Source organism: Heterodontus francisci, chromosome 19 (assembly GCF_036365525.1).
Source record: "Heterodontus francisci isolate sHetFra1 chromosome 19, sHetFra1.hap1, whole genome shotgun sequence".
Taxonomy (NCBI): Eukaryota; Metazoa; Chordata; class Chondrichthyes; order Heterodontiformes; family Heterodontidae; genus Heterodontus; species Heterodontus francisci.
The window spans coordinates 87,632,920-87,649,110 of record NC_090389.1 but is presented as its reverse complement, the minus strand read 5'-3'; the positions used below and the strand labels follow the sequence as shown (position 1 = coordinate 87,649,110).

General features: G+C 41.3%; 1 long non-coding RNA gene across 2 annotated transcripts in view; it reads right to left on the bottom strand.

Moving 5' to 3' along the window:
- LOC137380275 (uncharacterized) overlaps positions 1–11,129 on the bottom strand; it is a 78,423-nt gene extending 67,294 nt beyond the window's left edge. For both annotated transcript variants that reach the window (XR_010976998.1, XR_010976997.1), the window contains exons 1-2: positions 11,074–11,129; positions 9,786–9,809 (exon numbers count right to left, since the gene is read on the bottom strand). This is a non-coding gene — a long non-coding RNA (uncharacterized lncRNA). The remainder of the gene's footprint in view (positions 1–9,785; positions 9,810–11,073) is intronic.
- Between the last annotated feature and the right edge of the window lie 5,062 nt (positions 11,130–16,191).

Here is a 16,191-nt window from a genome sequence, read left to right as displayed (position 1 = left end):
AGTGCAGCGCTCACTCAGTACTGACCTTCCGACAGTGCAGCGCTCCCTCAGTACTGACCCTCCGACAGTGCAGTGCTCCCTCAGTACTGACCCTCCAAAAGTGCAGCGCTCCTGCAGTACTGACCCTCCGACAGTGCAGCACTCCTTCAGTACTGACCCTCCGACAGTGCAGCACTCCCTCAGTACTGACCCTCTGACAGTGCGGCACTCCCTCAGTACTGACCCTCTGACAGTGCAGCACTCCCTCAGTACTGACCCTCCGACAGTGCAGCACTCCCTCAGTACGACCGACAGTGCAGCGCTCCCTCAGTACTGACCCTCCGACAGTGCAGTGCTCCCTCAGTACTGACCCTCCGACAGTGCAGCGCTCCTGCAGTACTGCATTGGGAGTTTCAGTCTGGAGACTAGAGAATAGGCCATCCTCGACTGGGTATTGTGTAAGGAGAGAGGAATACTTGACAATCTAGTTGTGTGAGACCCCTTGGGATGAGCGACCATAATATGATGGACTTCTTTATCAAGATGGAGAGTGACGTAGTTGATTCTGAGACTAGGGTCCTGAATCTTAGTAAAGGAAACTACAAAATTATGATGTGCGAGTTGGCCATGACGGATTGGGAAATGTTACTTAAGGGGATGACGGTTGATAGGTTTAAAGATCGCATGGATGAACTGCAACAATTGTTTATCCCTGTCTGGCACAAAAGCGAAAGTATAGACCAGTCAGCCTGACGTCAGTAGTGGGGAAAATTCTAGAGTCCATTATCAAAGATTTTATAGCAGAGTACTTGGAGAACAGTGGTAGAATCGGGCAGAGTCAGCATGGATTTACGAAAGGGAAATCATGCTTGACAAATCTACTAGAATTCTTTGAGGATGTAACTAGTAGAGTTGATGGGGGAGACCCAGTGGATGTGGTTTATTTGGACTTTCAGAAGGCTTTCGACAAAATCCCACGTAAGAGATTAGTGTGTAAAATTAAAGCGCATGGGATTGGGGGTAGTGTATTGCGATGGATAGAAAATTGGTTGGCAGACAGGAAACAAAGAGTAGGAATAAATGGGTCTTTTTCCGAATGGCAGGCAGTGACTAGTGGGGTACCGCAGGGATCGGTGCTAGGACCCCAGCTATTCACAATATACATTAATGATTTAGATGAGGGAACTAAATGTAATATCTCCAAATTTGCAGATGATACAAAACTGGGTGGGAGGGTGAGTTGTGAGGAGGATGCAGAGAGGCTTCAGGGTGATTTGGACAAGTTGAGTGAGTGGGCTAATGCATGGCAGATGCAGTATAATGTGGATAAATGTGAGGTTATCCACTTTGGTAGCAAAAACAAGAAGGCAGATTATTATCTGAATGGCTAGAAACTGAGAGAGGGGAATATGCAGCGAGACCTGGGTGTCCTCGTACACCAGTCGCTGAAGGTAAGCATGCAGGTGCAACAGGCGGTAAAAAAGGCAAATGGTATGTTGGCTTTCATAGCGAGAGGATTTGAGTACAGGAGCAGGGATGTCTTGCTGCAATTATACAGGGCCTTGGTGAGGCCACACCTGGAATATTGTGTGCAGTTTTGGTCTCCTTATCTGAGGAAAGATGTTCTTGCTCTAGAGGGAGTGCAGCGAAGGTTTACCAGACTGATTCCTGGGATGGCGGGACTGACGTATGAGGAGAGATTGAGTCGGTTAGGATTATTATTCGCTGGAGTTCAGAAGAGTGAGGGGGGATCTCATAGAAACCTATAAAATTCTAACAGGACTTGACAGGGTAGATGCAGGAAGGATGTTCCCGATGATCGGGGAGTTCAGAACCAGGGGTCATAGTCTAAGGATACGGGGTAAACCTTTCAAGACTGAGATGAGGAGAAATTTCTTCACCCAGAGAGTGGTGAGCCTGTGGAATTCACCACCACAGAAAGCAGTTGAGGCCAAAACATTGTATGTTTTCAAGAAGGAGTTAGATATCGCTCTTGGGTCTAAAGGGATAAAAGGATATGGGGGGAAAGCGAGAACAGGTTACTGAGTTGGATGATCAGCCATGATCATAATGAATGGTGGAGCAGGCTCAAAGGGCCCAATGGCCTACTCCTGCTCCTATTTTCTCTGTTTCTATGAATCTGGGCTCAATTCTCTGGCCTGTAACTTGAACCCACAACTTTCTGATTTGAAGGGGAGACAGTACCACCCTTCACACCTTAAGATGCAGGTGAAATTCGGAACATTTTGCTGCAGTATCCAGTCTCTCAGATGGGGTTCTCGGAGATTAAAACTCTTCAATCCCCGTGTTGAGTTTACCGGTGAACCTGCTTCGTGTCTTCGGCCCCTTTGATCTCTGACTGTGGGTCAACAGGAAGAAACGCAGCCTCTGGCGGATTTTGGGATTTTATTTCTGCAGAAATCCCCGGAGCAGGAATTTCTTGAGATTTATCCAGCGCAAAAATATAAACTGATATCCTGGAAAAAGCAGCGGGATCGTGCACAGTCTGTGCAGGATACAGAAATCCTGTCGGTAAATGCACGGATAAGTCAATGTATTTGCATCAAACCTGTGGGTGACGATTGCAATGTCAAATCAGTTTTATCCTTAAATACATTGATAAAATCCCCGCTGCTCCCACAGAAAGAAAACAGCTGAAATCCACCAGGTTTTACAAAGCGGTCTGCAATTGTTTACATTGATCCATTTTGATGTCAGTCGTTCATTGAACATTCAAGACTGTTTATTCACAAACTGCTAAAGGTTCAACCCTTATCCATTTCATTTTTCTATCTTATTATACTTTAAACTGATTCCTAGTGCGTTGTTTCCATTTTGCCAACGGCCGCATTGATCAGATTCCCGAGCCTCCGGGGTAGGAATGTTCCGTTCACATCTCAGTGACCACATTAATGTTGGGGTCCAGGAGATATCGGCAGATAAAAAGGCCTCTGACATTTAATCTGGTCCAGGAATAACCCATCTTCCCATTGAAAATAAACCTCTTCTTCCAACACAGCAGCTCGTTTGAGTGCAAAAAGTTCGAACTGTCCCCGAGCTTTCTCCATACATCATTTTTAAAATTCCCAAAATCTCTCGTCCCTGTGTCTGAATAAAATGGATTGTGGCAATCACCGGAGCAACTTCTCTTTTTAGTTAAATGGATAAGACAGGTGTTCTGATGAAAGGTCACTGACCTGAAACATTAACTCTGCTTCTCTCTCCACAGATGCTGCCAGACCTGCTGAGTATTTCCAGCACTTTCTGTTTTTATAACGAGAATCTCCTGTTAAATCAAGTTTCCCTTGACCAGGCCTGTGCTGTTTGGGAGTTTATTGATTGTTTTCTACACCTGTTACACCGAGTTCCCCGGCTCTGAATGGAATCTGGGATGGAAGTAATTCTTAAACCGAGTGTAAGAATCGAAAATTACAAAATAAATAACAGAAGATAGATATTTACAGCCTAAACTATTATTAGACCCTGTAATGAAGTATCTGTCACGGTATCTCTATCTCTAGTTATATATCCATTTGTTTATCTAACTACCATTAATTTCTACTGCAATTTACGGAAATATTTATGTAGTTATTTATCTGTCATTATATATCTATGCATGTATCAATATCCCTATCGATTTATTTATATGGGATTATGTATCCATATCGATTTAGGTTTCTAGTCACTCATTCAGGAATGAAATTGGTTAATGAAAACTGCTGGACAAGTTAGTTACTGGGGAATTGTGTAGTTCAGTTCAAGAGGCGGTGTTCGCTCCGAGCTCCTGAATATTACCTGGAGTTCATTATAACCCAGTCCTGTGCTGCTCTGTTTAGTGACTGTTGTATAGAAATGTCATAAAGTTCTGGGAATAATATTTCCCCCACCCTGTCAGTTTATAATTACAGGCTGTTGTGTGTCACAAAGGGTAGATTATGCATCTCACTTGGCTCTCAATGAGAGGAACTCCCAGGCCAACATGGTCAGGTCCCTGGGTGGCCACTATAGACAAGTTAGCCATAAATGCAACATGAATTATTTGTATATATGTTTAGAAAAAAAAATATATTGTTCCTTTGTCCTATGACACACAGCCCGTCTGTTATCTGTCAGCGCTTGAATCGAGTTGGCGCCACCTCCTGACTCAGAGACTCTCTCCATCACTGAGCAGCAATGAGATAAACTAAACGATTTCTCTATGCACCGTTTGAACACACAACAGGGCCTGAAATGAATTAATTACCATCCACAAGCAGAAGTTCCTCCCTCACCAGTGATCTGGAAAATAAAAGCACCGATGGCGGCGCCGCTAGATGGCGCCCGATGTCCGCAAATGACAGCGAGTCCCATTCAGAGCCCAGGAACAAAGTGTAATCAAAACCCAATCATTTAAACACCTAACAGATACCATCAGCTATCATTTTCTACGAATTTACATGATTACACATACCCTAGATATAATTTAAATCAATGAATTATGTTGTCTTTCCCCCATTTTACCGAACTATTATATGTCAAACACACACAGACAGATTGAAATACATTTACATCTTCATGTATTAAAAAAAAATTGCCTCCAGTTCGTGTGAACCTTTTATTATAAATTCCTTTGCCTGGATTTAGACTGAAAGCTGGATTTACACAACCGCCTGCCTGCAGCGCCTTCACTGGCCAGAGGGTGTCATTACACTGTGACAGGTTTACATGGGCAGCCTCTGTTATAAACGTGGACAGTTTAAAATGGCTTTGAAATGGGGATTAATTTACACCTGGTCCAGTTATTTCCGGCTCACTAAACACTTCATACCTGATCTCAACTCCCCGTGTACAGGGCGGGATTGGGGTTGGCCCGTGGGGGAAGGGAGGGGGGGCATATTTTTTAAAGCTCAACCTACTTCTGAGAGGACCAGGAGCAATTTCTATAAGAATGGATGAATTATGTTGTGGATTCTGTTTATGTGACATTGTACTGACCTTTAAAAAGAGAAGAATTAATCCTTCGGGATAATGGACTTTAACATAGAATCTGGGGAATTGCAAGTTCCCTATCGTAGTTACCAGGGATACCATCTGAATCACAAGCAGTGCTTATTAAATGTGTGAGTGTATGTTGCTGAATGGAGTGGAGCCGGAGGTTTTTTTCTTGTTATCTCGAATCTAGTTCACGCCTTTAACACAACTGTGGATTTTTTAAAAAATCATTTGAACATTTTTTAAAAAGTCAATTTAACAAAATACGAAACCCAAGTGTAAAATATCTGAATGTTAAAGGATCCCCTTCACGCGGGATTATTAGCAGAAAGCTCTGCTGTCAGAAACGTCCCAGATTTTTCCGAGTTCGTTTCAGAGCGGGTGAAACTCGGGATAAAATAGAGCGCTGTGTGTCTGAATTAAATCCGTCCTTTTCCTGCCTGGAGCGGTATTTGCGATAAGCAACGAAATATTTGTATGAATGAATGGACAATGTTTAATGTAAATTGTATAAAGTCTCCCCCGTGAACGGCCGTAACTCACAAGACACCTCCCTCACACAGGTATCTGAATTTTTTAAAGGGCATTTCTGCATTTACATCTCACCTGGGTTTGGTTTAAATCATTATCTAGCATGACTGGTCGTATGTATGGATTTGACCGTGAGTAACTTAACACCTTTCTAATTTTCCAATTGATTAATGAAATCTTTCAATCGATAATGAAATATCTATTCTATATCTAACCCAATAGCTATTTGGAAACACTTATTTACCAGTGGAATGAATTGTAGAGAAATAGATCGAATGAGAGAGAAAATGAGACTGAGAGCTAGTGTTGGAAAGAGAGAGAGAGAGACAGTAGGAGAAGTGGGTGTTAAAAGTTTAATTCAATTAATAGGCGTGTTAGAGAAAGCCTCAGTGCTGGTTCAGAATTATGCTGTCAGTTACTGTTCCCGGGTTCGAGGGAACTCGAAAAGTATAATTATATTTAAAATATCATTCCAGCATAAGTGTCAAATAGGAATACAGCCCGGTGAATATGGGCCCCTAGATCTGACTGTTTTTATTCGCTCCTTCATCAGCGAAAGTCAAATAAACGGCGACTCAGTTCCCCTTCAGACAGACGGTACTCTGCAAAAAGCGTCTTCAAATGTTTGAAACACACCAAGGACAAATAATCATCATTTCAGTCAAAGATTAAAGGAGCCAAGATTACTGTGGCAGCAAAGAGTTTATACTTCAGCCAGTTTCACATCTTAATTCCTCGATAGAAAAAAGTGTGAAGGAATCAATTTAATTAATTTACAATAAATGTAAAATATAAAATAAATATTCACCATTTTAGTGTGTGGGGTTTGATTTTAATAGGATGAAAATTGAACGACGGATTTGCTAATTGTCATTGCTGAGTTTATTTTCTGTTGGGATTTATTTGGAAAAAATAGAGCGAGTTTTTGGGGAGAGATTTACCTGGTGAGATTTGTACTGGGGACGCTCGTCAGTCTGGATGATGTATGAGATACTTAAATTATTGGTAGCGATGAGGGGAAAACACACGCTGGCAAATTGAAAGGTTGATAATCTGGGAGAGTGAGATAAGGACCCATTTATTTCCCCATCAGATTGGAGCCAATTTAGTTTTGACTACCCCGCCTATCAGCGTTTCTCATCCCAGTCAGTTGGCGAGATAAGGATTCGGCTGCTTATTAACGCCTATTCTCTTCCAAGGAGAAAAAAAATGGGAAAATAAAAAAAAGATTAGTTTTCTGGGAATGAAAAATTGCTCTGTATTAATAGGACAGGAGCTCGCGTGTAAATGTATTAAAATATATCAAACAGACTTGATAAATGTGTAGTTTCGTGTTTTATTAAAATGGATAGTTGAAATTATCCTTTTGTGTAAATGGGATATGGTTACTGCTGTGTATGTATTTTGTTTTGATTTTTTTTTAACAGATCATTTCTATTTCCCTCTTTCTCTGATCAGCCGGGGAGATGTAGCAGGAATTAGACTTTGTTATTATATTGAATCAAACTGGAGCTGGGTCGATGAATGAAAAGATTCCGGGGAGGTGAGCTTAGGGTTGGAGTGGATTTGGCTACTTTTATTATTGATCAAAATCAGATCGATTGGTCGATTAAAAATGGGAGTAATCTAGGTGTTTAAATATATATTGTATCAGATTAAATTACTGACACGGAACATTACTTCACTCAAAGATGTTTGATGAGAAAGGAAAGATTTTCGATGTATTGTAAGTTTAATTTTGAAGCTGGTCTCCCCTCCTCTCAAAGTAAAAAATAATCTTTCAAAGTAAACTAATTTCTTTTTTAAAAAACGCATTAAAAAGGTTTGGTTTATAAACGGCAAAAACACTGTTTGAATTTTATTGAAAAATAGTAAGAGTATTTGATATAAACCCTTTGACCTTCATATACAGATAGAATTTGACAGCCCGGAATCAGATCTGTGAGTGTTAGTTCTGAAGCATTTTAAGTTTTAAGTTGTTGCTATCAAGTTTGTAAATTATAATCATTAGACATGCGAGACTTAAATCCCAGATTTTCTGGGATCTCAATCCCTGATAGTCCATTTTTCCCTCCTGAAAATTGCCACCGTTCCATGTTAATCATGCGGAACTATCTGATCTTACCTTCGCTTCAGATTTAAGATTAATTAAAGTGCTGTTGTACGTTCTGTGGATATGTGACTGTGGGTTACTGATAACTCGCTATCGCACTCACATCAAGGAACCTTCTCCAGAACCGTGGACTAAAGACAGGCAGGAATTATAGCAAAGACTGGTTTTATTACCAATTCGACTCCCTGATCTGTGATTAATATTTATTTTCTGATTCTGGTCCCATTCTGATGGTAATGCCGTTAATTTTTTTAAATCCCATTTTGTACCGTAGCTTTTTTACACACACACACACACACAAACACACCCGTGTATTTTCAGCGCCCGCCCACCTGTCTGGCGTAGATTTTTAATTTCGATTATATTATCGCTTCGGAGAGAATCATTGAAACTTAACTCAGATATTCTTAGAATAATCGGATGGGGAGAGTGGCTTGTGCAGCTCCCAATTACACCAGGCAGCTTTATTTTTTTCTCCCAATCTCACCCCGTTTTATTTATTTAGTTGTAAATCACTGAGCCAATTGCATCTTCAAAAGGTAAAGAATTTACAATTCTAAATATATATTTAAACCAAACGAGATCTAGGCTTTGTGGACTTCAATTAACAGAATATATAGAATATATGATACATTTATGTATAAAATCCGGTAAGTGTGTATTTAATACAAGATGCGTTTCTATATGATAGATATGTGGTTATTTTTATAATCTCTGTTTATATATAAGCATTATATATAAAACTTATGGAATTGTATTTGATAGTAATGTTTTTATAGAAGTCATACATTAGTGCGTGGATACTGCATAGATTCAGTATATCATTTGGAATAATATATAGGCAATGATCGTGACATATATCGCTGACTATATAATCGGAGCGGTATGTTTATGGGATACGTAGACATTTCTATCTAAACTTTATATTAACATGATACATTTACATCAATACAGTGTACACATGGCTGTGTATACAGAGCTATGTTTGCCATGTCTGTGTACCAGGCTGTGTGTACACGTACATGTTTGTACAGAGCTTATGTGCACAGGGCTGTGTATACAGGGCTGTGTGCTGGGTTGTGTGCACTGGGCTGTCTACTATACCATGTGTACAGGGTTGTGTACTAGACTGTGTACCAGGATGTGTTTACTGGGTTGTGTGCACTGGACTGTGTGTCCAGCAGTCTGTACCGGACGTTGTGTATCAAGCTGTGCGCACAGGGCTGTATACTGGGCTGTGTACTGAGCTGTATGTGCCGGGTTGTGTACCAAACTGAGTGTACAGGACTGTGCACCAGGCTGTGTACACCAGATTGCGTACAGGGCTGAGTACTGAGCTGTATGTACTGGACTGTGCATACTAGTTTGTACATACTGGGCCGTGTACCGAGCTATGTGTACCGGGATGTATACAGTTTGTGTGTGTTTGCTATTTATTTACAATGCTTTAACCGACAAGAAATGAAAGTTTGGGTCCTAAAATGACGGCGGCTCGGCCACTCGGTGCTGCCTTCCCAGACTGGGAGGTTCCGCGCTTTTCTTTTCCGCCGCGTTTACAAATTCATCCGGAAAATGAAAAGTCAAATCGCGCAGAGACTGAACAAAAGGTGCAAAGCGGCGACACAATGAGCAGAGCTTGTACAGATTGTAATAATGTAAATGACTGCAGGGGCAGGGTTAGGTTCAATTCGCTTGCTTTTCTGTGTCTGTTTTTAAAAAAAATAACATCCTTAAATTAAGCGCAGAGAGAGAGAGGGGGGGGGGGGGGGGAAACCCGACACACACGACTCTCGAATTATTCCCAGGATCTATACCGGTCCCTTGGCAACACTCTCAGTGTGTGTGTATTCAGGCGGTTCCATTCCAATTCAAACACATTCGTGTTTGCTGGGCTGCTATTCAGTGTGAGGGAGATTGTGGCCGGGAGAGAGGTCTGCTGGACTCTGCCCTCAGTGCTGGACAGCTGAGACTCCGCAAGGACTGTGCAGAGAGTGAGGCTCCTCTGAAATCTGTCACTGTTTGTCCGAGCTAAGGGGAGATCTTAATTTTAATCCAGTTTGATAATTAGTGACAGTGAGTGGGTGGGATTGGAAATCAGGGGCAGTTACCGAACCCCCGCGGGGTGTACTTAATCTGACTTAAAATAACAAAACCTCAAGAAAATGAGCAGAATATTTTATATTATAATTACCTGCATCTTTATGTAGAAAAACTCCTGGAAAAGAAACAATATTTGATAGATATATACAGGCAGAAAACTTACAGAAAATAAACAGTATATATTATTATATATTTGCCTTTGTATGTAACAAAACTCATAGAATAGAAACTGTATATTAGAGATAAAAGCATCCAGATAATTATCTATAAATATCTCTACCACTCAGACATAAACAGGATAGATACAGATATACTGATGTGTAAACATGTCTTTTATGTAACAAGACATATAAAATAAACGGTTTATACAGACTTAGTTATACAATTGCAATATATGTGCTATATATACAATATATACAATTGTAGTATGTATATGGAAAAACTCCGGAATTAAACGGAACTACAATGTATGTTTGTTAATGTGCATTATCTAGGAGTTTCTCTAGATAGATAAATAGAGAACGGGATAGATAAATAATTCTTTCAACTCACTCTGCATTACCTAATGACACTATCCAAGAAGTTTAATAGAAACCGGTGCAAAAAAATAGCGAAGGATATCAAATTATTTTAATCTGCCAGAGTCGGTTAACTTTCTCCATTATTATATATTAAATGTCTGTCCTTGTATGTGGGGTTTCATGGCTATATGGGAGGGGAGGGGGGGGGGGGGTTACTGCGGTGGGTATGGGGGAATCCGCCAACGTTGGTTGTGAACCGTTTAAATGCGACACAATTATATTTAGTAAAAATTAAATTGCCAAGTCTACCCTACTGGAAAAAATCGGGTGTATCTCCAAACTCGGTCAATTTGCACCGTCGGATGAGAATTTAAAGACCGAAACCTTTTACTGAAATCTTACTCTCGGTTTCGAAAAAGCAGGTTACTGTGTCTGTATCAACCCTGGAGCAAGGAGAGGTCGTGATAATGACCGGGTGGGTAAAAGGGTGACTTTCTACTTTAAAAAAATACAACAGCAAACTATATAGAAATGTATTTTGTTCTCTCGCTGGCTGGGGGTTTGTGTCGATTTGCACCTGCTTGGTCAGAGATTCTCGCCGTTTCAATCCCCCGTGCCTGAGATTTACACAGCTTTGCATTTTAAACAAACGTTTTTTTCTTTCATGCCATTGGAAAATAGGCAATCTTTTGTTGCAATCTGACTCCGGGTTTTTTTTTCTTGCCTAAAATGTAAGCTTACTGGCGAGTGCCAAGCCTAAAACAAAAGGTATACACACACAAAATAATAAAAAAAAAACAGATTCCGTTTATTTTCAGTCAGGAGATGTGATTCACTGTTACATGCAGGGGTACTTACTGCCCGGTGTCAGAATGAATATCTTTGTAATGACAACTCGGTCCCGATCGTCTTGATCAAAACAAGGCGAAAGATTTAAAGAGTTATATAGAAAACAAGGGAAGCAGATACCGATCTGAACTGCCCCGCACACAAAATAATCGCGAGAAAACGTCAAACTGTAAACATAACTCGAATTCTGGGATAATTCTGGGTTGTGATGTTTAATATTTATATTTTTTCCCACTCTCTCAGATGTAAATCTAACAGTTGACTGGGGATATTTGACAGTGAAAGGAAACTGGCATGGGGATATAAACACCCTCTCCCCATCTTCCTACCTTGTTCACCTCAATCTTCCCTCTGTCTATACAGGTAAGTAAAAGACCGCCCTCTCAAAATAAACTCACATCAGATGAAGGGGAATATGTTGCCGAGTTTATGGTACTGGGAGTTGGAATATCTGCGTTGTTGATGTTTGCGGGAGCGGGGAGAGGGGGATATTTAACTGCAGTCAGTCGAACTCCGCAATCGCCCCTGCTCCCCCTCCCCTGGATCTAGAACCTTCTCTGGACCGCTCAGAGCTGGAACCCCCTCAGCGTCCCTGCATCCTCTTCTCTCTCGTCCCCTGTAACCGGATGTGTTATTGCAAAGGAGACAATGAACGAAAAATAAAGTGAAATCCCACCTTTCGGTTGTTTAAATTCTCAAAACTCACCTGAGTACAGATGTGTAAGTGTGTGTGTGTGTGCGGGGAAGGGGGTTCACTCTGAAAACAGGGGAAAGTGAGCGACATGTAAAGGGATGGATAAGGCGTCTAGTTATTTGAGAGAAGACGGTCTAAAATTACATATAATATATTACAGCGAAACATCTGTGACGGTGTGTGAGTAGCTGAATACACCGAGAGTTCAAACAGATCAGAGAGATATGTGTGAGTGTAAACACACACAAAGACTGCAGGTTTTTATATTTAAAAATATGAAGTGTAGCTATTTTACATATCACAAAATGCCACTTGGGAATTTTTTGGGACATTTTTGTTAAAACTTTTGAATAGATCCATTTCTCTCTCTCTCTCTCTGGAGTGGTTTTTTGTGACTGGTATAATATCAGGGGCAGCACCAGGCAGTTTGGACCGGCAGTACTGAACCTGATAGTTCTGTCCCCTCCCCTCCACCCAAATTAGACGTTATGCAGAGGTTTTATTTAATTAATGGGCATGACAAGGTCATAAAGGACTTATCAGCCGCCTCACCGTAACTCATATTCTAATCTAGTGAAAGGGCTCCAATAATGGCCGCACAATCCTCAGCGACTCCTTTACAAATGGGTCTTCATTTGAAGAAAGCGGAAAAGTAAGCACCGAACAAGAATGTAGTTTAATTGCCAGATATACTTATCCGGGGACTATATAACCTTGTAATATATGAATAATAATATTCTTTCATTAAAATAGTTAATGCATCTCGCATGTCTTTTTGCGCTTCATCAAAAATACACATAGGTATGGAATTAGTGTTATGATACAAAAATAATGTCGAATGTTGTGTGTGTGACTGTGTATGTTTCTGTTTGTGATTGTGTGCCTGTGGGTGTGTGATTGTGTATGAATGTGTGTGCGTGTGCATCTGACTGTGTGTGACTGTGTGATGTGTGACCGTGTGACTGTGAGTTTGCCTGACTGAGTGTGTGACTGTTACTGTGAGTGTGTGTGACTGAGTGTGTGACTGTATGATGGTGTGTGACTGTGTCTGTGACTGAGTGTGTGACTGTGTGATGGTGTGTGACTGTGTCTGTGTGTGTGACTGTGTGATGGTGTGTGATTGTATGATGGTGTGTGACTGTGAGTTTGCCTGACTGAGTGTGTGACTGTATGATGGTGTGTGACTGTGTATGTTCTGAGTGTGTGACTGTGTGATGGTGTGTGATTGTATGATGGTGTGTGACTGTGTCTGTGACTGAGTGATGGTGTGTGATTGTATGATGGTGTGTGACTGTGTCTGTGACTGAGTGTGTGACTGTATGATGGTGTGTGACTGTGTATGTGTCTGAGTGTGTGACTGTGTGATGGTGTGTGATTGTATGATGGTGTGTGACTGTGTCTGTGACTGAGTGTGTGACTGTGATGGTGTGTGACTGTGTTTGTGACTGTGTCTATGACTGAGTGTGTGACTGTGTGATAGTCTGTGACTGTGTCTCTGACTGTGTCTCTGACTGTGCATGTATCATAAACATACACACACCGAATACATTCTGAAAGCTCACACTTGTGGGGTTTGGACAGATGTTGAAATAGCCTTCTCAATAAATGTCTCCTGCGAAGAACTGAAATATCAGTTTAATAACGAGTCCAACACTTGTATTCTCTTTGAACGAATTCAGTACTGTATGCTGTATACTGGCTGCTGTACCCACTGTCTGTATTACACGCGACTTGTACTATACGTATTGCGTGGGGTATTGTATGCCTTAGAGTGGTGTTGTGTTGTACTGAATGTATTAAAGGATACAGTAAGCATATACAGTAAGCATGCACTGTATGTATATAGTACTGTATGTATATAGTACTGTATGTATATAGTACTGTATGAACTCTCCCGTGTAATATGTACACAAGAATGACATACTGCGTTGCATGGGTGATGTAAGGTATTATTGTATAAATGTTGTGCTTTATTGAATCGGTTGCAGAATTGGTCCTCTCTCTGCACGCGTTGCATTCCTATTTTACCTGAAGGTTTTGTGTGTGTGTTTTTTTGCGTTGCAGCCTAACCCGGAAGAGCTGGTTGCGACCAGAGTGGTACGTGTCTGAATTTTGGTTACCTGAATCATCAGCTCATTGGCCAGGCTGAGTCGGGAGCTGTAGCAGGGCTGGGGCCAGTCCCATTAAACCCTCAGGCTCCGCCACCCCCGGAGGAGCACTGTGCAACTGTGCATTACAGCTCAACCTCAGAGCCGCAGTGGCCACGGAGAAGCATCGCCTGCATCAGTCTGCGTCTCATCGCTTCTCCCGCCCAAAAAAGGTCAGTCACTTATTTTAGAATTTGCTGTGAGCAAGAGACGCGGTTGCTTCACAATTTAAAACTTCGTTGAACGGAGCGTGGAAGGTGTTAAGCGAGACTTTAACCCATTTTTATGCGGCCAACCATTAGTTAGGGGCTCCGGATCAATGATGGGTATTATTCAAAGGTTGAAATTAGGGCGATTTTAGAGCTCAGGGTTAATTATCGTACAAATCGCATCTTTTACTCATAATTTGAACGCCCTATGCTTCATAACAGAAACAGCTTTTCCCGATTAAATCCGTCTTATTCCCTAAATATTCCCTGTTAAATAACATGGTGTTTCCAAAAGGATCCGCATCTCATCAGGCAGTTTGAGTCTTTCCGAATTACAAGGTGCTATAGATATATCATCTATAAAATAATTATTAAAATATAAACTAGAAGGCAACAAATAGATTGCAATAACTGTTGGTCTTTGATATAAGCTAATTTAATGTGGTTAACATTTACAGCGCATTCGACAATTTAAATCATCGGGATTGGTATTTATACAAATCCTTGTTATTAATGAATAAAACATATTTGTAAAGTTATTAACAAGATGGTTAGTTTTAAAGTAGGTTTTCGGGAATGAAAATGAAATCTAATCATTAGCCCACAGTTTCTTTTCGAGTTTTAAAAATGTTTACCATGAAAATATTGCTCAGAGATTCGTCAGTCTCTACATAAACAGGGGATAAATCGCCAGCTGCTGATCAGACTGTCTCACTGTCTCTCTCTCTCTCTCTGTGTCTCTCTCCGCTTGAAACAGAATTTGTTCTATTCTCTCTTTCCTTTTCACCCTGTTCAGCAGAAAAGAAACAGCCTATCTAATCCGAGTTTAATTGCGATAGATTCCCCGAGATTAAAGTTGTGCAACATGTTTGTATTCTTACCTGAAATTGCCCTGCAATTGACATGAATTTCGGGGGTGGGGGGAGGAGGGGGGATGTGGAAGGGGGAGTAACTGTGGATATGAAGACCCCTTAAACGGTGAGGGTGGGTTGCCTGTGAAATCCGGTTCAGTGGCGGAGAGACGGGGGATTTCGGGTGAAAGGAGAGCGGGTTTAACCAAGCGGGAGATCGGCGCTTGGGAATGGGAATCAGTTAACCAGGTCCCGAGCAGACTGCCCCTGTGATACTATATCACTCTTTAGGAACTAGTTTAAGGGGAGAGTGTAGGGGTAGGCGGGGGAGAGGAAAAGAAAATAAACCCCTGGGTTTTTCGACAAATCCTGAAGGTCAGGGCGAGGTCATTCTGTTTAAGATTGCACCATCCTTTGGATTTTTTCCAGTTCTGTAACAGATTCCGGCCGTTTATTATAAATATATCCTTGTGTTCAGTCGCACCTTTAGATCTGCCCCCTCCCTTTAAAATCATTTAAATTCACATTGTAGTAATCTACATGAAATTGACTCCAATTTAATTCGGGTAATCCACTGGCGAGTGCCAGTCCTACATTCAGTACAACGGATATTGCCAGACCTGCTGAGTATTTCCAGCATTTTCTGTTTTTATTTCAGATAAAAGAACCGACTCGTTAATAAAAATTCTTTAGAAATTCACTTAAGGAGAATTGACTAGATTCACGACCAAGGCGGTGGTGGTGGGGGGGGGGGGGGGGGGGGGGGGGTGGTGTACGTTATAGGGACAGAGGGAGTGACACATTAATACATGCCCAGATTGAATTGCCTTGGAACTATTGCTGGTGATGGTAAATTTTGAGTCCAGACTTTAGAAGGCTACTTTCAATTAAAGACTGGGGAATCACTATGCGTGGAGTGCTGTCCTCTGTACCCTGAGTAGATGTAGGATGAAGGAAGCTAACTGTCCAAAGAATTGTCTCCACTGCACAATATTACAGGCCGCTTTGAGCAATTGGGAGATTCGCAAATTTGCACCGAACACTAATAAAATAAAATTGCATTTTTAGATGTATTTAAATGTACTGAATAACAGTTAACAGGGGATGAGATGCTGTGTGCGTGGAGTCGGGTGAATTGGTTTGTGTTTAATCAGATTCTAGTTACCCATGTACTCTGTTACCCGTGTACTCTGTTACCCGTGTACTCTGTTTACCCGTGTACTCTG